This window comes from Anabrus simplex, chromosome 1, assembly GCF_040414725.1.
Source record: "Anabrus simplex isolate iqAnaSimp1 chromosome 1, ASM4041472v1, whole genome shotgun sequence".
NCBI lineage: Eukaryota > Metazoa > Arthropoda > Insecta > Orthoptera > Tettigoniidae > Anabrus > Anabrus simplex.
Window position 1 is genome coordinate 1796794297 of NC_090265.1, and position 22678 is coordinate 1796816974.

General features: G+C 43.9%; 1 protein-coding gene and 1 non-coding gene across 2 annotated transcripts in view; one reads left to right on the forward strand and one right to left on the reverse strand.

The window, feature by feature from the left end:
* Positions 1-22678, forward strand: part of LOC136864503 (pickpocket protein 28-like) — a 158817-nt gene that overhangs the window by 86376 nt on the left and 49763 nt on the right. The gene's annotated exons all lie outside the window — the stretch shown is intronic.
* TRNAL-AAG (transfer RNA leucine (anticodon AAG)) lies at positions 12739-12820 on the reverse strand. The gene has a single exon. It is a non-coding gene; the product is annotated as a tRNA-Leu (tRNA).

Here is a 22678-nt window from a genome sequence, read left to right on the forward strand (position 1 = left end):
CGGATAACTACGGGACGTCAAGAGGTTGATTTACTCTTTCATAGCTTCCATTTAGTCCGTTTTGATGACCAGGTCCGAACTGCAAATCCTAGGATGAAACTCCATAATCCTTGGCACTGGAATCTCCTAAGTAACTACGGCACAAAACACACACACAGACACGTTACGTACGTCTGCTTCAAACGCGCACTTTACGGCCCGATTTTTGATCCAAGGTCCCGGGATCAGAAATAGTAATACAGGATTGATTAAACGCCCACATTTAGTTTATTAGTGACGTCTTAGTGTCAAGCCCTGTGTCTCTGCTCACTATAACCAATATTATGAGGGTTCCAATCGTCCCTTCTTTGTTTAAACGATGACATTAATAATAATCCGCCTCTGTGGTGTAGTGGTTAGCGTGATTAGCTGCCACTCCCGGAGGTCCGGGTTCGATTCCCGGCTCTGCCACGAAAATTTGAAAAGTGGTACGAGGGCTGGAACGGGGTCCACTCAGCCTCGGGAGGTCAACTGAGTAGAGGTGGGTTCGATTCCCACCTCAGCCATCCTCGAAGTGGTTTTCCGTGGTTTCCCACTTCTCCTCCAGGCGAATGCCGGGATGGTACCTAACTTAAGGCCACGGCCGCTTCCTTCCCTCTTCCTTGTCTATCCCTTCCAATCTTCCCATCCCTCCACAAGGCCCCTGTTCAGCATAGCAGGTGAGGCCGCCTGGGCGAGGTACTGGTCATTCTCCCCAGTTGTATCCCCCGACCAAGAGTCTGAAGCTCCAGGACACTGCCCTTGAGGCGGTAGAGGTGGGATCCCTCGCTGAGTCCGAGGGAAAAGCCGAACCTGGAGGGTAAACAGATGATGATGATGATGATTAATAATAATAATAATAATAATAATAATAATAATATTAATAATAATAATCTCAGTTCAAGTCCGTGCTCTGAATTACGACCAAATAACCAGAACACGGACTCTCATATATCGCCGATATCACTTCTTCTCACACACCAATTGCCACCCTTCTTTAAAATAAAAGTTCACGTACGAAGGAGACTGTTGTTCGGGACTGCCACACATGTGTCCTTCACGAGATAAAAAACGCAGACTGCCCCGGGGTGACGCTTCCTACAACTTATTGGCTAGTTTCCCCCTCTCACAGTTCCCACACACCCTATTCTCGGTGTATCAGAGGCGCAATAGTCCGATAATCAGGTGACCTGAGATCTTTTATTATGGTTAAAAATCACCTTGATCGCAGAATTCCCAATAATGGATAAAGGTGTCTTCATTTTTCAGCTCACTCACGGGATTCCCCCTGTCAAGTGGGTGTAAATACATTTAGCAAATGACCTCTGTAACTTTCCACTGTTATATAATCATATATTCCCTCTTTTAACAGGAGATTATCACCGTACAGGACGTCTCAAATCTTACATAAATTCACAGAAAACGAACAGCTCTTTTGAATCGATGCTAAAATGTTTACCTCTCCCACTGACCAACGACTTCTTTTCATCCAGGGGTTCCCTAGGTCTGCTTGGGGGAAATACTCCCTAGCCTCGCCCTTGCGGTTCCACGCTTCGAGATCCCGCGAACTCGCTCCCACACAAAGAAATGCGCGTTCACCTGATCCCTAGTGCTTGGTTCATGTCCCTGTCTGGTACAATATTACCTCTATGGCTCAGGCGGCAGCGCACCGGCCTCTCACCGGTGGGTTCCATTGTTCAATTCCCGGTCACTTCATGTGTGATTTGTGCTGGACAATGCGGAGGCAGGACAGGTTTTTCTCCGGGCACTGCGGTTTTCACTGTCATCATGCATTCCAGCGACACTCTCCAATATAATTTAATTTCATCTGACAGTCATTAATCATTTCCACTGAGGAGTGCGACAGGCTTCGGCAGCTGGCACAGTTTCTATCATCGCCACTAGATGGGGGCTTCATTCATTCCATTCCTGACCTGCTCGAATGACTGGAAAAGACTGAGCATTTTCAGGGCCCTGATATTACTAGGAATTCGGGGGGAACACGACTGACGGCAGCCCTGAAGTTGATTTTGAGTGGTTTTAGCGGTTATACTTTAATTACTGCCACTGCCTCTAACTTCCCACTTCTTGCTCTGTCTTACTCTATTGTCGTCAAACAGGGCCGCCCACATACATTCTAGGCCGCCGCACAAAGCAATACGGCGGCCACACTCTTCCTCAACATCACCAAATACCAAATGAAATGTTCATACTGAAATGTATAGACGTAAGGTTATCCCCTTCTCTGTTTCAGAATTGTAATACAGCAACTAAAATACAAAATTCATGACTTAATGTTTACGTCAGATAATTACTCAGTAAGTATGAGTATAGTGAACATTTTCCACTGTTCCATTGCACTGAAGAATGGCGCATTGATGTGATGTTATACAGAGACCAGCAAACAAGTGTTTACGAGAAACTCAAGTAAGGTGCGCATACTCCCCCAGAACCCTAGTCGCTGTTCCCTTCAAAAACTAGAAATTGTATGCCGTTATGCATCACTAGACCAAGCGCCAAAAGTTGGTTGCGAGATAATCGCGTTTAAATTTGGTTCTATGTGTAAATTCGAGCGAACATAATTTTGCTAAATATGGTATTAGTGGTGTTGTAGGATAATAGATTGTACCTTCTCACCAAATTTCAACATTTTTATACTCGCACTGCATAGATTTTCTTGAAGAAATGGCGCTTAGTCTACTGATGCATAACGGCATACAATTAGGCAACAGTCCCATTATCATAAAAAACGAAATAAATGAAAATAAGGCAATGATATTTATGTTCTTACCTTAATGTCATGCCAAGTACTGAATATGATTTCCGTATGGTTTTGATCGTATTGAAATTTCTGGAAATTTCACGCACATCTGTGGCTATATTTGTAGAAAATAGATCTCAGAGAATTAGAGTAGGCGAAGCTTTATATGTCCCTGTAATAATTAAGAGGGGAATTCCTCAAGTCAGTATTATTGCACCTTGCTTGAGTTTCTCGTAAAGACTTCTTTACTGGTCTCTGTATAACAACCCCTTAATACCCTCATAACCATGTGCAGAGATCTAATCATATTTATGTGATTACCCCAAAAGACCTTCATTGGGGTAATCACATAAATATGATTGTAAATAAAGGGTACAGATCTCTGCACATGGTTATGAGGGTATTTAGGAGTTGTAGTAAGGATGTAAAGGACGGGCCATATAAGTCTCTGGTAAGACCCCAACTAGAGTATGGTTCCAGTGTATGGGACCCTCACCAGGATTACTTGATTCAGGGACTGGAAGAAATCCACAAAAAAGCAGCTCGATTTGTTCTGGGTGATTTCCGACAAAAGAGTAGCGTTACAAAAATGTTGCAAAGTTTAGGCTGGGAAGACTTGTGAGAAAGGAGAGGAGCTGCTCGACTAAGTGCAATGTTCCGAGCTGTCAGTGGAGAGATGGCGTCGAATGACTTCAGTAGACGAATAAGTTTGAGTGGTGTCCTTAAAAGTAGGAAAGATCGCAATATGAAGGTAAATTTGGAATTCAAGAGGACAAATTCAAGCAATTAATCGTTTTTACGAAGGGAAGTTATGGATTAAAGTAACGTACCAAGGGAGGTGTTCAATGAATTTCCAATTTCTTTGCAATCATTTAAGGTAAAGCTAGGGAAACAACAGGTAGGGAATCTGCCACCCCGGAGACTGCCCTAAATGCAGATCAGTACTTAGTGACTGAAGTCACATATGTTTAAAAAATAAACACTTGTTACAATCGTCTCCAGCACTAGACAAGAAGCAATCTTCATGAAATAGAGACAAAATCTATACTCCAATTTTAATATGAAAAGGAGCAAACTAAATCAGGATTCAACAACGAACTCTTAATTAACAAATCCGGAAAAGTCTCGCAAGTAAAGAGACTCAACTGTCCCATCAACACAATCGGTTCTGTGCCTATCAGCAGGTTTTCGCTTGCATTTTGGAAGCTGATCTGTCTTCTGCCATCCTTTCAGTCTGCCAGTATGTTCCAATAATTTTTACACTGTTCACCGTCTAATAGCTCTTTCTTCCTGGAAACCTTCTCCACGCAACTTTAATAAAAATGTCCTTCGTAAACAGTGATCCAACCAATTCTTCTTTCTCCTTTGAATTCTTTCCGGTATTGTCGCCCTTTCTTCACCTACTCTGTCCAGTACTACTTCATTCCTTACTTTGTCTTGCCAGTATCTGGGGGCGAGGATAAATCACCAAGCAAACGGAGAAGGAATTGAAGAAATACAAAAAGAGAACAAAATCACTATAAACTATACTTCCCATTCCTTTCTTGATCTGTTTAACTTCCAGGGTTAGTTTTTCCCTTGAACTCAGCGAGGGATCCCACCTCTACCGCCTCAAGCGCAGTGTTCTGGACCGTGAGACTTTGGGTTGGGGGATACAACTGGGGAAGAGGACGAATACATCGCCCAGGCGGCCTTACCTGCAATGCTGAACAGTGGCCATGTGGTGGGCGGGGGGAGCGGAAGTTTGAAAGGATAGACAAGGAAGAGGGAAGGAAGACCGTGGCCTTAAGTTAGGTACCATCCCGGCATTTGCCTGGAGGAGAAGTGGAAAACTGCGGAAAACCATTCGAGAATGACTGGCGTGGGAAATGAAAACCCTCCGGGGGTGATACCTAATCACACTAACCACTGCACCACAGAGGCGGATTTACCTCCAGTGTATAAAGTAATTCACGTGTGTGTCATTTAAGATGTCGCCCTCAATAATTAACAGGTAACGACGCCAATGATCTTAATGGCAGCACCAATTCCAAATTCGCTCGATCTGGCGTACGTAAATCTGAGCAATGTCTTGAGATTTCTAAATTATTTCTACATCTAAATATGAACTTCATTTTATAATGGATGCTCATTATTATTCTTAAGGAAATAGAGACTAGTCAATGCGCATCCCATCCAAATCATACGTGTGCTAGCGTGGCCGAGCAGTCTAAACCGCTGGTTTAAGGCACTAGTCTCTTCGGGGGCATGGGTTTGAATCCCACCGCTGCGAAGTTTTACAAACTATTCGATGGGGAAATGGTAGGATTTGACTATCGCAGGAGCTAAAATACGTCAATAATTAATTCGCTAGTCTCTTAATGTGTTCATTCCTGCAATTATTCTTTTTCTCTTAATCCGTTTAACTTCCAGCTGCGAGGGACCGCCTCAAGGGCAGTGTTCTGGAGCGTGAGACTTTGGATCGGTGGGGGGGGGGGGTACAGATCTCGAGGACGACCAGTACCTCGCCCAGGCACCCTTAAGTTAGGAACCATCCCGGAATATGCCTGGAGAATAAATGAGAAACCAAGGAAAACCACTTCGAGGATGGCTGAGGCGGGAATCGAACCCATGTTGCCCTTAAATGGTTGGTTCCTTTCCTTGCGTCGCAGCTAATCACACTTCCCACTACACTACACGGGCGGGCAGTTGTTAAAAATACCAACACATTAAGTAAGGTCTAGTGACAGAGTTGCTGAGGTATTCTAAATAACTTCCTTATGGAATAATAATAAGGGCTACTAAAAATCTGGCTGCGGAGGGATTCGAATCCACGCCTCTGAAGAGACTAGTGCCTTAAACCAGCGCCTTAGACCGCTTGGTCATGCTACCTCCTCGCGCAGACTCTCATCGACTTGTCATATGACTTTCAGGATAACAATGGCCACCATGTTGCCCTTAACTCCCTGGCTATCCAGGCCTGTCATTCGATAATAAGTTGTTAAACACTTAGTGGTATCGTAGTCAGAGTCAACAACTTGGATTGGAGGGCGATTTCATTGCGATTATTGGAAATAGAACTGAAGGATATAATAAGGGGGATATTGGGATATATCCTGCCCTCCCCCCCCCCCCCCGCGAAATATTTATATTTTTAAAAATTGTTAAGGCCTCTGTGGTGTAGTGGTTACTGTGATTAGCTGCCACCCCCGGAGTCCCGGGTTCGATTCCGGGCTCTGCCACGAAATTTGAAACGTGGTACGAGGGCTGGAACGGCATCCACTCAGCCTCGGGGGTTCAAATAAGTAGAGGAGGGTTCGATTCCCACCTCAGCCATCCTCAAAGTAGATTTCCGCGGTTTCCCACTCCTCCTCCAGGCAAATGCCGGGATGGTACCTAACTTAAGGCCACGGCCGCTTCTTTCCCTTCTCCTTGCCTGTCCCTTCCAATCCTTCCATCCCCCACAAGACCCCTGTCCGGCATAGCAGGCGAGGCCGTCTGGGCGAGGTACTGGTCCTCCTGACCAGTTCTATCCTCCAAGCCAAAGTCTCACGCTCCAGGACACTGCCGTTGAGGTGGTAGAGGTGGGATCCCTCGCTGCGTCCTAGGGAGAAACCAATCTTGGAGGGTAAAGGGATTAAGAGAGAAATAAATATTATAAAACTGGGAATCCAGTGCAGCGAACATTGGTCTAAATTCTAATCTTTAAGATGGTCTTGAAACACATTTTTATAGGAGTAAATACAAAAAAAAATGTGGGTGGGGGCCCGTAGACACCCTAGGTGAAGTTCACCGACTTTCTTCGGGCTACGCTACTGTGAGAAGGTGGTAGGTAAATATGGAAAAAAATATGGAAACTAATGGGAATGGGAAGCCTTTACTGGACTTATGTGCTAATATGGAACTAGCAAATACGAAGAAATCTTCAAACGGAAGGATATTCACCGCTACATGGGGGAAGGTAGAGAGTACGAAATCCTTAAAAGACTATATGATAACAGACTCTGAATTCAGGAAACCTGTTACGGATATGGCGATATTTCAGGGTTAGACCACTATGTGACCTGCGGTGAAGTATCACTGGGCCTAAGATCCAGAATGTGAAATCTGTCTGCAAGCGAATAAGGGGAAAAATATGCAGGTCGAGGAAATTAGACAGACGTACTGTATATAGATATGATTAGTGAAAGGTTCCAAAGAATAGACAGACAGCAGGTTCCGGGTATAGAGAGAATGGGTGGCATACAGGGATGCTGCAGTGGAAAAAGCAAGGGAGTGCCTAGGAACAACTGTGTGTAAAGATGGGAACAAGTGAACATTCGGGTCGAATCATGAATTCAGGACAGCTCGTAAACGTAACAGAATGGCGTACGAAGAGTGTTTCCGAACATGGAATGTTGCGAATGTTAGTAAGGTGTCTTCTGATTCGGCAAAAGCAACAATTGCATCCATCTATAAACAAAAAACCAGGAAAAATTGAAGGAAATATAACGGTATTTCATTGTTCAATATTCCACGTAAGGTGGTCACTGGGATATTTTTTATCCCAGTAGGGCATGAAGATCATGTGCATTGGAGATGAATGCTTCATTCGTAATATTTGTGTTTGTGGTTTCCAGAGAATATCTCTGTTTTTGTTTTATATGGTGATAGTGTTCAAGGTTTATTTCCGTAATCTGCGATCTATTTTTGTTGTTTTAAGGGTGTAAATTGGCTTAACTCTATTGCCCTAAGTTCCTCCATACTAAATTCTATATAAAGGGTCCATAGATCAATCTGCTAAGTGTGTTATTTCTTTTTTTGAAATCTCGGCCTAACTACTTTTCTCGATTGATACCATGGAAACAGTACTCCACTACTACTTTGCCGAACGGACTTGCTGTTGCTGCTCGTCCGTAGGTATAACTTTAAACACGTGACCCCTGGGTGGTGCCAGATATCCCAGCAATCAGAGGATACTCCAGTATGAGAAAAATATTTAAACCTACTGCTAATTTATACATATTTGTTGTATTGTGAGAGTGTATCCTCTTCCATACGAAATAAATAAATAAATTACAAGTTACCGGAAACAAGGTACTTACAATGCGTTGGACGCGGCTGTTCATAGTTTACATGGACCATCTAGTGGCAGGGAGGGATGTAAGTAGTTTAGCCTACGCCAACGACTTGGATTGAATGGTAGGTTGGGCTGTAAGTCTGCAGTCTAATATCTTAGAAATTGGCGCACTGAGTATGATATAGTCTGCCTCTGTGGTGTAGTGGTTAGTGTGATTAGGTGCCACCCCCGGAGGCCCGGGTTCGATTCCCGGCTCTGCCATGAAATTTGAAAACGTGGTGCGACGACTGGAACGAGGTCCGCTGAATCTCTGGAGGTCAACTGACTAGAGCGGGGTTCGATTCCAAACCTCAGCCAGCCTAGAAGTGTTTTTGCGTGCTTTCCCACTTCCCCTCCAGGCAAATGCCGGGATGGTACATAATTTAAGGGCGCGGCCGGTTCCTTCCCTCCTCCTTGTCTATCCCTTGTGATCTTCCCATCCCTCCACAAAGCCCCTGTTCAGCATAGCAGGTGAGGCCCCCCTAGGTGAGGTACTGGTTCTCCTACACAGTTGTATCCCCCGACCCAATGTCTCACGCTCCAGGACACTGCCCTTGAGGTGCTAGAGGTGGTATCCCTCGCTGAGTCCGAGGGAAAAACCAACCCTATATGTCAACGGATTAAAAAAGAAAGAAAGAATGAATGAATGAATGAATGAATGAACGAATGAAAGAAAGAAAGAAAGAAAGAAAGAAAGAAAGAAAGAAAAGTGTATGATATAAAAATTAGTGGACCGATTGCAGAAAAGATGACTATTTTTAATCCTTAGACAACGTCTACCTAAACAACGTATAAATCGAGCACAATCTTCCTTTGCATAAACAATGTTCAGCCAGTGCTTAACTAGACATCGTTTAAAGTTTCAATATTGGTTTGAAAATGGAGATAGAAGTATCTTTCATGCAACTCTTTGCTTGTCGCAACCAATGAAATTCGGAGATGAGCGCGCGGAACGCCAGTCAGCTGTTTGTCTTCCTACTAGAGGTGTGACAAACGGTTATTTTTGTGTAACTGCTACATCTGTCACTGCAACAATAAAGTAACAGTTTCTCACTTTTTATTGGTCACGACTTAAAGCTTGTCCCCTTACAGCTGTGTTGCGAAGTCTCATTAAGTCACTCGCACATGCGCGCACGCATCACTACACTGTCGAAAGTCGGTGCAGCAAAACACGCATTCCTACTTGCTATAAAGTTAACGAGACGCAGACAACGGATGAAATGAGAAGACAACATAGCGTCTTTTCTGAAATCTAGAGGAGCGAGTTTGACAATGCCCCGATCAAGGATAGAAGACAAGAAAACATGATGATCTGTCTGCCAAACCTCGACATAAACCGGTGCAAGAGGATCGATTAAGTAAAATGAAGTAATGTTATGTTATCTATAATATCAACATGGAAAGTCAGCATACTAACTTATTTATGGTTCAATAAAACGTATACGGGTGAAACTTATAATAATATTATAATGTAGTTATCCCTGCGCAATGTCTGAGTCAACGATTACCCCTGCCCGGTTGAATATGTCACGACAATTTACACTTTAGTTACCAGATGACAGCAGCAACTTAAACAAATACGCCACAGAGTATATTATACAGTAAACTGTATTTGACTTAAAGGAATCTCCTACGAAAGCGCTCTCACTTGGAAGTCATGCGTACTATCTGAACTCCGAAGGTCGCATTCTGTGTCTGTAAGCTGCTACTATAAGTGACAGTTAGCATTTCCCAGTTACTGTTTTCACTAGTACGTTATTCTGTTGCCGTTACTCGCTAATTTGTTACTTTTTGTCCCCGTTACATTTGTAACAGTGGCAGGCATGTAACTGCTACGTTATTTTTCAGCCATCTCTACTTCCTACGCATTACTCAAATATGGCTAAGCATGAGCATGACTTGCCCACAGATAAGAGTATCGCTTTCGGTGGAAATTCTTTCCTTCTTTCTTAATCTGCTTACCCTCCAGGGTTGGTTTTTCCCTCGGACTCAGCGAGGGATCCCACCTCTACCGCCTCAAGGGCAGTGTCCTGGAGCTTCAGACTCTGGGTCGGGGGATGAAACTGGGGAGAATGACAAGTACCTCGCCCAGGCGGCCTCACCTGCTATGCTGAACAAGGGCCTTGGTGGGGGATGGGAAGATTATTTTTTTTTTTTTTTTTTTTGCTATTTGCTTTACATCGCGATGGGATAGGAAAGGCCTAGGAAGTGGAAGGAAGCGGCCGTGGCCTTAATTAAGGTACAGCCTTGGCATTTGCCTGGTGTGAAAATCGTAAACCACGGAAAACCATCTTCAGGGCTGCCGACAGTGGGGCTCGAACCCACTATCTCCCAATTACTGGATACTGGCCGCACTTAAGCGACTGCAGCTATCGAGCTCGGTGGGATGGGAAGCTTGGAAGGGATAGACAAGGAAGAGGGAAGAAGTGGCCGTGACCTTAAGTTAGGTACCATCCCGGCATTTGCCTGGAGGAGAAGTGGAAAACAACGGAAAACCACTTCCAGGATATCTGAGGTGGGAATCGAACCCACCTCTACTCAGTTGACCTCCCGTGGCTGAGTGGACGCCGTTCCAGCCCGCGTACCACTTTTCAAATTTCGTAGCAGAGCCGGGAATCGAACCTGGGCCTCCGGAGATAGCAGCTAATCACACTAACCACTACACCACAGAGGCGGACTCGGTGGAAATTAAATCTCGTAATATTATCGACATTAAAGCGACACGCTACCGTACGGAGAAGTGTAGCTTTGATTATAGCGTTGTTACAGTGAGTGTAATCTACTCATAAATACTGTAGCTTCGACGAAGGGAAGATGAAGCAATAGTAATGTGTAACCGAGTGTGTTGTACGGGCCATATAGATATCGCTAGGTTCGAAACATATCATCGGCAGCCCTGAATATTGTTTTCCGTAGTTTCCCTATTTTTTTTATTTTTTTTTTTATTATGGCCACAGCTCTTCTTCCCCAGTTCCTCCTCTTCAAACAATAATCACCACCATCACCACCACCACTTCTCTTTTCCTATCTGATAGTTGCCGAAAACGTATAGGATATATACAAGATGAACCGAGATTCGCGCACTCGGGCGTCGCAGCGTGACTCCTCACATGCCAGCAATAAAAAAATGTCTCTCACAAAAGATCGTCTTGCGAGTATATCCGGCAATCTGGCAACACTGTAACCTCATGTAAGGCAACTACCTCTGTCAGCACATATCAGGCGTACTGTACGGGTAGTGCAGTGGATAGAGTTTTGGGTTAGCATGCAGGAAGGGCGGTGTCCTGGAGCGTGAGACATTGGGTCGGGGGATACAACTGGGGGAATGACCAGTACCTCACCCAGGCGGCATCACCTGCTATGCTGAACAGGGGCCATGGTTGGGGATGGGAAGATTGGGATAGGCAAGGAAGAGGGTAGGAAGAAAGCGGCCGTGGCCTTAAGTTAGCTACCATCCCGGCATTTGCCTGGAGGAGAAGTGGGAAACCACGGAAAATCACTTCCAGGATGGTTGAGGTGGGAATCGAACCCATGTCTACTCAGTTGACCTCCCGAGACTGAGTGGACCCCGTTTCAGCCCTCGTACCACTTTTCAAATTTCGTGGCAGAGCCGGGAATCGAACTCGGGCCTCCGGGGGTGGCAGCTAATCACACTAACCACTACACCACAGAGGCGGACAATTACCCCATGTATACAGTAAAATATATCGGTTGCCGAGAATTGTATTCAAGTTGTCACTTACCGGGCTGTCCCTTTGTCAGTCTGAAGAAACAAGTCTCTTGAAAAGCGAAACCTTATTTTATGATCTATCTCCGCGTACATGTCAAGTGAATTGCTGCGATTTAGCAGCGGGCGACCCACAGAAAGGCCGTCGGACTGACCTTTCTTCCCGCAATCGTCTCAACATGACAATACAAATTACATGTATCGTGGCACATAAGCTCTGATTGTGATTCACATTTGAGGTTAAACAATGCTCTCGGCAGTGTTTAAACATGACCGGTTGAACATCGGTTTTAGACAGTGTCTTAGTGATAAATAACGTCTCTGCAATGCGGCAGCGATACGTAGGCAATATTTAACTGTAGCCCGCCTGGTAGTCATGGTCGTTAAGGCGCTGAAGTATAAACGGTCTGACGCCGTGGTTAGTCGGTTCGAGTCCCGTTGGTAAAAAAAATCCACCATCAGAATATTGGCCGCCAGGGTAGGGGAGGTGGCGGTATACAATTTCTAATCACTAGATTGCGTGCCAAAAGCCTGGATTAAATCCCAAACCTCTCCGCAGTGTTCATATGGCGTGAGGCCATATGACACTGTTGATGGTGATTCTTCCGTCGGATGGAGACGTAAGGCAGACCCTCCGATGAGGGTGGACGGCATCTGCCATGTGTAGGTAACTGCCTGTATTTGTGGTGGAGGATCGTGTTATATGTGGTGTGTAAGTTGCAGGGATGTTGGGCACAGCACAAACACCCAACTCCCGGGCCACTGGGCCAACGAGTCAGACAGCTAATATAGTATAACGTTAGGAATGAGATTGACGGATAAAGTGATACGCATAAACTCGATTCGTCGATCGGGTCATGTGAGGTGAATGGAGGAGAATAGGTTAGCTAGCACAATAATGGACACGGTTATGGAGGGTAAGAGTAGGAGAGCTAGACCAAGGCGAGACAAGAGGTATAGAACCATGCGACGCCACACAACTAGCTACAAATAGAGGATTGTGGGGGTGCCATTAAATTCACAGCGGCTTGCAGATTAAACGGTCTGCAATGAAGATGTATAGTGAAATACTTAATATGGTGTTTTAGTATTTTCTACATAAACGTTAAGAGGCCTATCTTCTTCGTGAAATACTGAAGGACTGTTTAAAAACTTTGGCAGCGGTGGGATTCGAACCCACGCCTCCGAAGAGACTGGTGCCTTAAACCAGCGCCTTAGACCGCTCGGCCACGCTACCACCTCACTTAATCTGTTTTCAGCGACACATATATACTTGATCTTCTGTGTAGAAAGTGTTCTACTTTCAAGTGTTTCTTGGCACCCGAACAAAGTTCATTGACAACAAGCAGGAGACCCTGGCGAACCCCAACAGCAAACTTGTGAACCACTGTTCTCGTCAACACACGTGCCCTGTTTTATTGTAACAGCTGTTTGTGCTAGTAGCAGACGCATTCTTTCTTTACGAGCTGGAGCACTGTGCTCTGCGTTATTAATAGGTGTTTATTTAACACACTGTCTACCTCTGTGGTGTAGTGCTTAGTGGCATTAGCTGCCACCCCCGAGGCCCGGATTCGATTCTCGACTCTGCCACAAAATTTGAAAAGTAGTTCGAGGGCTGGGACGGGGTCCTCGGGAGGTCAACTGAGTAGAGGTGGGTTCGATTCCCACCTCACACATCCTGGAAATGGTTTTCAGTGATTTCCCACTTCTCCTCCACGCAAATGCCGCGATGGTACCTAACGGACGCTTCCTTCCCTCTTCCTTGACCATCCCTCCTAATCTTCCCAACCCACCCCCACCCCCAACCCCTTGATCCCTGTTCAGCATAGCAGGTGAGCAGGCCGCCTGGGCGAGGTATTGGTCCTCCTCCCCATTTGTATTCTACGACCCAAAGGCGGGTGTTAGAGGTGGGATTCTTTGCTGAGTCCGAGGGAAAAACGAATCCTGCAGGGTAAACAGCTTATTGTTGTTGTTATTATTATTGGATAGCATACTACATTATTACCTGGTCAGTTCACGTGGGGGTTTAGTTCCGAACTAAGTACGAGCTAAGCATAACCCTGCGTGAAACACTGGGATGGGGCCCTCAACCCCGACATGGCGCGTCCCAATGGCTAATAGGGGAAGTTTCCTGTAGATATACAGGACAGGTGCGAATAAGACCTAGTCAAATAAGCACTCGCGGATCAACTGAGCTGAATAGAACTGTGGTCAACGGCTTCGATGGCAGAAGAGGACTTATGTCTCAATGGCAGAGAGGGCGGAAGAACCAAAAATGAAATCCACTTCGCGTCTGACTTGGATCGAGCGGCAAAGTGGTCAGCGTCTGTTTACCTAGTAGGTACGGCTGTACAAATTACGTTCCAGGAACTAGCAATCCCTGGTCCTAAACTGTCAGTGGAAACACTGGACTAATCCTTGATTACAAGCAATTATGGTTCGTGAGAGTAATTACAGAATTACCCCAGGTGGTAACCAATCCACCCGTCAATGGACGGCAACCAGGTCTTCGGATTCTGGGGGACCTGGACTACCACGATCACAGAGAAAGTCGGAGTTCTCTGGCAAACTACCATCAAAGAAACCCACATACATAGGGACCTTCAACATCAACACGTTACTACAACCAGGCAAACTACACACCTTAACATCAGAACTAGATCGACAAAGGATACAGATACTAGCTCTTCAGGAAACACGCCTTACGGATGAAAACACACTAGACTATGGTAATTATCGTATTTTCAAAAGTAAAACAGACAAACGAATAGGAAGAGGTGCCACCCCTCTTTTGGGCATGGCTTTTGTAGTCCATAAAAGCATTGTTGATTCGATCAAAGAAGTCACTCCCATAAGTAATAGAGTAATGACGATGCGCGTACAATGTGCGAACAAAAGATACACAATAATTAATGTACATGCCCCCACGAACATCGAAAATAAGGACTTGCAGACAGTAGAACAATTCTGGTCTAATCTCGAAAAATCTTGGCAGCAGTCCCCAGAGGAGATACAAAGATATTGCTAGGTGATTTCAATGCACAGATTGGTAGAGAAAAAGAATACCAAAAGACCGTAGGCAAATATCCAGCTCATAAATTCACCAACAAGAATGGCATGAGACTTATTGAGCTCTGTCAAGAGAACAACTTGAAGGTAATGTCCACCTCTCTGAGGAAGCACCCTCGAAAACAGAAGACCTGGAGTTCACCTTTACAATCTCTTGGAGAATATCAGATTGACCATGTAGCCATCACATATCCTTTACAGAAAGAAATTCATGATGTTCAAGTTCGAAGAGGAACGAATATTGATTCTGACCATTATTTAGTGCGTATCAAAGTGAAATTTACCCCGAAAAGAATCCACTATAAGAAATGTCATCTTCAGAAGTTCGACACGAAAAAGATAAAGGAAACTAACATAAAAGAAGAATGGGAAAAGGAAAAGGCGGACACCTGGCAACAGTTCCATGACAAGATCGTTACAAGAGCTAAAGAGACGATTCCAATGAAGAAGAATACGAAACACCCTTGGTGGGACTCTGCATGTGAAGAAGCACTGGAAAAGCGGAAGAGAGCCTTTCAGAAATATAACTGTAAGAAGTCACTCGAGGCTCAACAACACTATCTTCAGACAAGGAAGGAAACATCAAAAGTAATCAGGCAAACGAAGAGGAGATACATTAAGGACCAACTGGAATCTATAGAAAAAGATTTCCAAGATCACAATACGCGAGACTTCTACAAGACTTTCGCAGGGAGAATCCGTGGATACACCCCACAGAATTTATGCTTCCGAAAACAAGACGGAAAACTCGCGCTGTCTAACCAGGATAATTGTAAGGAGTTGGCTCGATATGTCTCTGAATTACTGAATTGCCAGGAGCCAACATTACGATGGCCCAAAGAAACTCCTGTACACGTAAACCCTGAATCTCCACCACCTACCAAAGAAGAAATCCAGAGACACGTCTTCAGACTCAAAAATAACAGGGCGCCTGGAGAAGATGGCATAGTTGCAGAACTATTAAAGAACATAGGCCCAAATATGCTTGAGGAGCTCACACTAATAATCATGGACATCTGGGAAAAAGAAAAGCTACCTGAAGAATGGAAATGTGCACTTATCCATCCGGTACACAAGAAAGGTGACAAAACCGATGTAAATAACTACAGAGGGATCTCTCGTTCAAGTCACCTACAAGATTCTCTCCGCGTGTCTTCTTCAAAGAGTACAAGAACAGCTTGAACACAAAATTGGAGAATATCAAGCCGGTTTCCGACCTGGGCGGTCCTGTGTTGAACAAATTTTTAACTTGAAGACGATATTGAAATATAGAGCAACCCGAAACTCCCCGATTATTTGTAGTTTCGTCAACTTCAAGAAAGCGTACGATTCGGTCGATCGACAGTCTTTCTTTAAAATCTTAGAAGAACAAGGGCTTGACCCAAAGACATTAAGACTCGTCAAGGAAACACTCACGGACACAAAGTCAAAAGTTAAATTCATGGGTGAAGTATCGGAGCCCTTTGCCATTAAGACCGGCGTGCGACAGGGTGACGGACTGTCACCACTGCTTTTCAATCTTGTTCTAGACAAAGTCATTCGGGAATGGGAGAAGGAATTAAAAGTTCAGAAGCACTGGAAACCCATTCAACTTGGCCGAAAGAACGATGACATTAAGGTCAGTTGTTTAGCTTTCGCAGACGACCTAGCGATACTAACAGACAGTGAAATTTCAGCGATCAAACAGATTGAAATCCTCAAGGAATGCGCTGAGAAAACTGGACTTAAAATCTCATTCGAGAAGACCAAGTTTATTTGCACTAAATTCGACATTCAGGAATTACAAACAAAATATGGACACATCAAACGAGTTCCATACTTTAAATATCTCGGTGAGATCCTAGAACCAACAGGGTTGGAAAAGGAAGCACAGAAAGTTCGATTACAAAAACTCAAAAGAGCATATTGGAGATCCCGTGACATCTACAACAAGAAGTGCATGTCCATACATACAAAAATCAAACATTATAATACGGTGATTAAACCTGAAGTGCTGTATGCAAGTGAAATCTTGGTTCTTAATAATAAAGGTGATCTGGAAAACATCTTGAAGGAGGAAAGGAAGATCTTGAGGAAAATTCTGGGCCCAGATAAAAAGGAAGAAGGGTATAGGCTCAAATCACGCAAAGCTACAGAAAGACTGTCTAACCTTGCCGCAGACGTCAGGAAACGAAGACTGAAATTCTATGGACACGTTCACAGACTATCGTCTTCAAGGCTAACCCACAAGATTTTGACATATACTGATAAACTAAAGAACGTACCATGGATACAAGATGTCAAAAATGATCTGGAAAAGGCCCAGATAGAACCATCAGAAATAGTGGACAGAAACATTTACCGTCACAAGATACATAGATGGGTAGTAAAGCCAGAGAATGAAGTCCCTAAAAGATCGGGGACTAAGTGGTCAGAAGAAAGAAAACCGGCACACAGCGAAAGAATGAAAGCAATATGGTCTGTCAGAAAGGCGAATCATAAATGTAATGCGTGATCCAACAGGGTCCATACGCAAATAATTAATTAATTAATTATTATTATTATTATTATTATTATTATTATTATTATTATTATTATTATTATTATATCCGTCAGGCAATGTTTTGCAACTAGACACAGTTATTAGAACAGCTGGGCCTTCGTCCAGGTGATCCCACAAGCTAGATCGAACGAGGGCCTATCAAAGTTAGAAATCAGAACAGTGTAGGCTAGAATTTGTAAGGCACAGGCCATGGTCTTCACTTAAGTACTATCCCACTATCTTCAGCTGCTGTGGTGAAACGGCAGAAAACTACTGTACAAGTTCACGCAAAATGTTAAATATTTGCCAGAGCCAGGAATCGAATCGAAAACTTCGGTAACCGGAGTCTCCATATGTACGTAGAGCTTATTTAATTACACCTTTAGTCTTACTTATTACATTCTTTCTTTTTTAATCTTCTTACACTTCGGGGTTCGTTTTTCTCTCGGACTTAGCGAGGGATCCCACCTCTACCCCTCCGTCCAGTGTCCTGGAGCGTGAGACATTAGGTCGGAGGATACAAATGAAAGGAGGACCAGTACCTCGTTTAGGCGACCTTACCTGCTATACTGAACAGGGGCGTTCTGGGGGAATGGGAAGATCGGAAGGGATAGACAAGGAAGAAGGAAGGAAGGGGCCGTGGCCTTAAGGAGGGGAAATAGGAAACCATGGAAAACTCCTTCGAGGATGGCTGAAGGGGAATCGAACCCCCTGTACTCAGTTGACGTCCCGAATCTGAGTGTACCCCGTTCCAGTCCTCATACCACTTGTGATGTTTCTTGGCAGAGCCATAAATCGAACACGGGCCTCAGGGGGTGGCAGCTAATCATAGACTACTAACCACTACACCACAGAGGCGGACAATAATAATAATAATAATAATAATAATAATAATAATAATAATAATAATAATAATAATAATAATAATAATAATAATAATAATTGTTACCGTGTTTTTGCGGTAGTTATGCGTGAAAGAAGGTGCGGGTGTGAACGGGTCTCAAGCTACGAAATTATAGTGCATGTAAAATTAACAAGGTTATATTTTCTTTTCCAAATAACGAAATAACAATCATGGCAGGTACAGAGTAGCAAGGCAATAAAAATACAATTACAATATTTACAGGATTTGGGCTTCGAGCCCCAGCCTCACACTTCTTGAGCAATTAGCCCAGTTTTACCCCAAAACACAAGTTTCAACAGAGAGGCAGAAAACCCCATTCATGCCTAGGAGCACTTGCTCCAAAATACACAGAAAGGCCTCCTTGAGGCGCGCAGAAAACAAAATTTTCGGGTTTATAGCAACTTGCTCTCAAAATTCAGGCCTGTCAAAGGCCACACCTAATTCCACCTTCAAGCTGTCCTCCAAGGACATATACACAGGGGTAAAATACCCAACCTACTGAGGTCTATTAAATGAGAAGAAGGTTAATTACATGACCTCTAAAATAACAATTAGAGAGGAGGCGATCTACACTCCTAATGCATTTGTTTTTAAAACCTAATCTGGCTCTAGGCCACTAATACAAGGGCTAATCCCATACTACAGAGGTGACTTAAGAAGGACACAATTTACATTACGTTAAAGAAGAATAGGTAGAGAAAAAAATAAGTTCACCTCAAAACAATATGAGTGGGAGCTCGAGAGGGTTAAGCACTCTCTATCCCATTATGTAGTTTAAAAGATAGAATAGATACAAGTTTCTTTACATTTTAAGGAAGGTTACATAATGGAAAAACTTCGGACCCGCCCCGAGAGTTAAACTGCTGAGCTAGCAAGAAAAGAAGTAATTAGTCGGCCATTACCTGGTTGTTGACTGTCGCCGAAGAAAGAGGCGCTTCCCGCCCCCTGCTATGTACTTTACACACTGAAAGATGGAACAGAAGTGGCCCGGAGACCCTAAAATCAGCAGTTTATATCCTCTCGCGGAAGGTTCGAGGCGTTAGGGGAATGAGAACACCCTCCCACAAAAACTTTTATTGGGTAGGATACAGCAACATATTCAAGTTGGGGGAAGATACATCCAATTGGTCAGAAATTAATTAAAGAAATTCGGGATTGGCTAAATACAAAACAAGGGGAAAGAGAGGGGTATACAGCCAACTTAAACAATAACAGAAAGAAATTTAACAAGAAACAAACTTTTGAAATAAAAATTTCTCCAAAAAAACAGTTATTTCACTCCGCACTAGGGTGCACTATTGTTGATCTTCAGTAGTGTCCTCTAGAAGAGAAAGTTCACACTTCTTACTACAAGCAAAACAAAAATACGTCGAAAATGACACAGTTCAAAAACTCCAAATTTCCCACGTAGTGACATCTTCTGAGAAACTTGAAAATTAATACCGTCAATAAAGTTCAGACTTCCTCCAGCAGAGGAGTTTCAATTGGCGCACATTTTAAATTAGCGGCGTGGAGGTGTACCGCCCGGTACAATAATAATTAGAGACGAGAATCATAGGCACTAAAACAGTTAAAATAGGCTGGCATACAGGCTCTTAAATTAGCCAAAATAGGCATGTAAATAGGCACAAATGTATAAAATAGGCAACAAAATAGGAATGAAAAACCTATAATTTAATAACACGCTCAATTACTATAAAAGGAATTTACAACAAGCAACGTTTCAAAGTTTTCCGGTAACAGTCTTGTTCTCCTGTCGGGCAGAATGTGTTGTACTGAGAGAAATCTCTCAACATCGCAGGAAGTGATTGGACAAAACTTCAATGAAGCCACTTCATCTGGTTTTAGTTCAACTGCTTCATCTACCTCTACTCGTAGCACCCTGGCTACTTTTACCGTCGTTTTCCACCATGGATTCTGCTGCAGGACTCTCATGGAACTTTTTGCTGACAGCAGCTACCTTCCCAGAGGTTCGGTCAAAATTTCTCCTGACTTCTTCCACAACCCTAAATGACTCCACCGGGGGAATGCCACTCGTCTCCTACTCGGTGATTGCTCCCGGCAGCTTGTTGAAGTTTGAAGATGCTCCAGTTTATGCAGGGGAATATTAGCTCCCACCATTGCAGTGCACAAGTCTATAGAAATTGTTGTTGGTCGCTGTTCACAGTGGACTGGTAGAAAGGCTGCGATGACAACGCTTTCTGTACTCGTGTCAAATGCATCGCAGTATTTCTATGTTGATCTAAATGGTATCTTTTCACATTTGATCTGAAAAAATAAAATGGACTTAAATTACAATGTTCTTATATCTTAAATTTCTACAGCTGGGCTAACTGGGAATAATGTTTAGTATAAACATAATACTGGCGTATGGCCTCCGGAAGGGCCTGGTGCGTGTCTTTTTCTCGTAGACGGCCAGTTAGGCGACCTGCATGTCTGTGAAGATGAGGGCCCTACCTAGGACGGTTTCTAATGCTAAAAACGCCACACGCACCCAGCCCCAGAGCCATTAGACCAATTAAGATTAAAATCTCCGACCTGACCTGGAATCGAACCCGGGACTCTGTAAACCGAAGGCCAGTGCGCTGACCAGCCAACGAGTCGGACAGTACAAACATGCATTTGTTTCATTAAAAAAAGAGAAAGACTATTAGAGGTGATGTTTCTAGAAGTACAAAACTTTAAAGTAGGAACAAGAGAATTCGTATTTTACATGGAAATATGTCCTCAAAAATGTTCAGTTATAATCTGGTAGTTTCCTGTCGAGTTCAACTGGTGAAAAAAATTATAAAAATGACGTGAAACGATACCTTTGTACAGTAGAGGAGAGATCCTATATGCTTGCCAGAGACTCGCCAAGCTGCCTCTAGCAGTATTCTTACTTATATAGAAGAACTAGCAAGATACCCGTGCTTCGCTACGGTATTATACTGACATTTATAATTGAATGCTTATTGTTTTAGATATATAATCCGCCGAAATTCGCGATCTGACTCGTTTTCTATTATTTTACAGCACGTTTCCTCCCATTTTTCAATATTCCTTTCCAGCAATCGATTTCATACTTCCCGGGCTAGGTTCAGGTATTCCTCATGGTCAGTTGGGTCCGTAAATCTTTGCCATCTTTTCCTTTAATCATTTTTAATACGGATAAAATCCTTCAGGAGATCCGGCGTGGTGTCATATTGGGTGATTTGGCGGCACTGAACCCGCGGCCGGACTGCATTCTTAGTCATTACCCGTCCAGGAGCCGTTGCCAGCGCAGTCCGCACATTTGACGACGGTCCGGAACATTATTATTATTATTATTATTATTATTATTATTATTATTATGTGTTGCTGGAATGGCTGATGACAGGGAAAACCGGAGTATCCGGAGAAAAACCTGTCCCGCCTCCGTTTTGTCCAGCACGAATGTCACATGGAGTGACCGGGATTTGAACCACGGAACCCAACTTTGAGAGGCCGGCGCGGTGCCGCCTGAGCAACGGAGGATCCTTGTAAGTATAAAAGTAGAATGCAAAAACTACAAAATCACTTACTTAAATCATTTCACTAAAAGTTCCTTGTACGGTTGCTTCTCTACTGTACTCCCTTTTAACCGAGGATGCATTTTCCCGAGACTAATCTGTGAGTGTACAAGAAAAGTAAAATTACGACTGCCCGTCTTAGACGCTCAGGCTTTGGCTGAGGCTGAGGCTCTGGCTTTCTGATCCCGTGATTATGAAAACCTCTTCAGAATTAGCTACTAGCGAAATCTTCCGGTGATGTAATACAGTAGTAACTTCTGGGAGCTGTGGAGCAGGGGAGGTGGCGGGCTCTTGTGGTGAACTATAATACTACCTCTGGTTTGAGGGTGGTTATAGACGGAAGGGCACATTCCTTACCTTGCTCCTCGCTTATGGATATATCTGTGCATAAACCATGACGTCAACTTCATGCGCATGCGTATAGTCTTAAGGTTCGTAGCAAAATCTCCAGTGTGCTCTCTGGCATTGTCAGTTGAAACTAACAGCTGTCAGTGTAACGGAGCTTCGATATAAGTCGAATGTTTTCGATCGATTGACGAAATCAGGTCGAAAGAAGGAAACCATTTTGAATTGGCGGTATCCATGAATGCGTGAATATGCGTTCCAACTGGGTGTTCACGTGCTCATGTGCTCCTGAGAGCCCACCGCCACTGGCTGCCACCCTTGTTGAAAATTAGAAAACCGCATGATTTGAAATTGTCGTGGCATGCGCCCATAAACTTACTTTTTGTCACAATTTAGCAAAACTCTAGATAGGATGCTAGAGCTTACGCACCCCAGATTCTCTTTGCTTGACCCCCCCCCCCCAGCACAACGGTTACCCACCGGACTTCACCAATCCACTGGCCTGGTCTTGGAAAGGTAGTATTTGTAGCCTTGTTAAACACGCTGTGACATCGTCCACGCCGTGCCATCTTGTATGCCTAGCCTTTGTGATATCGTCCTAGCTGCACCACATTCGAACTTCAACCTATGTTTCTTTTTTATTTTTGCTAGTTGCTTTACGTCGCATCGACACAGATAGGTCTTATGGCGACGATGGGATAGGAAAGGCCTAGGAGTTGGAAGGAA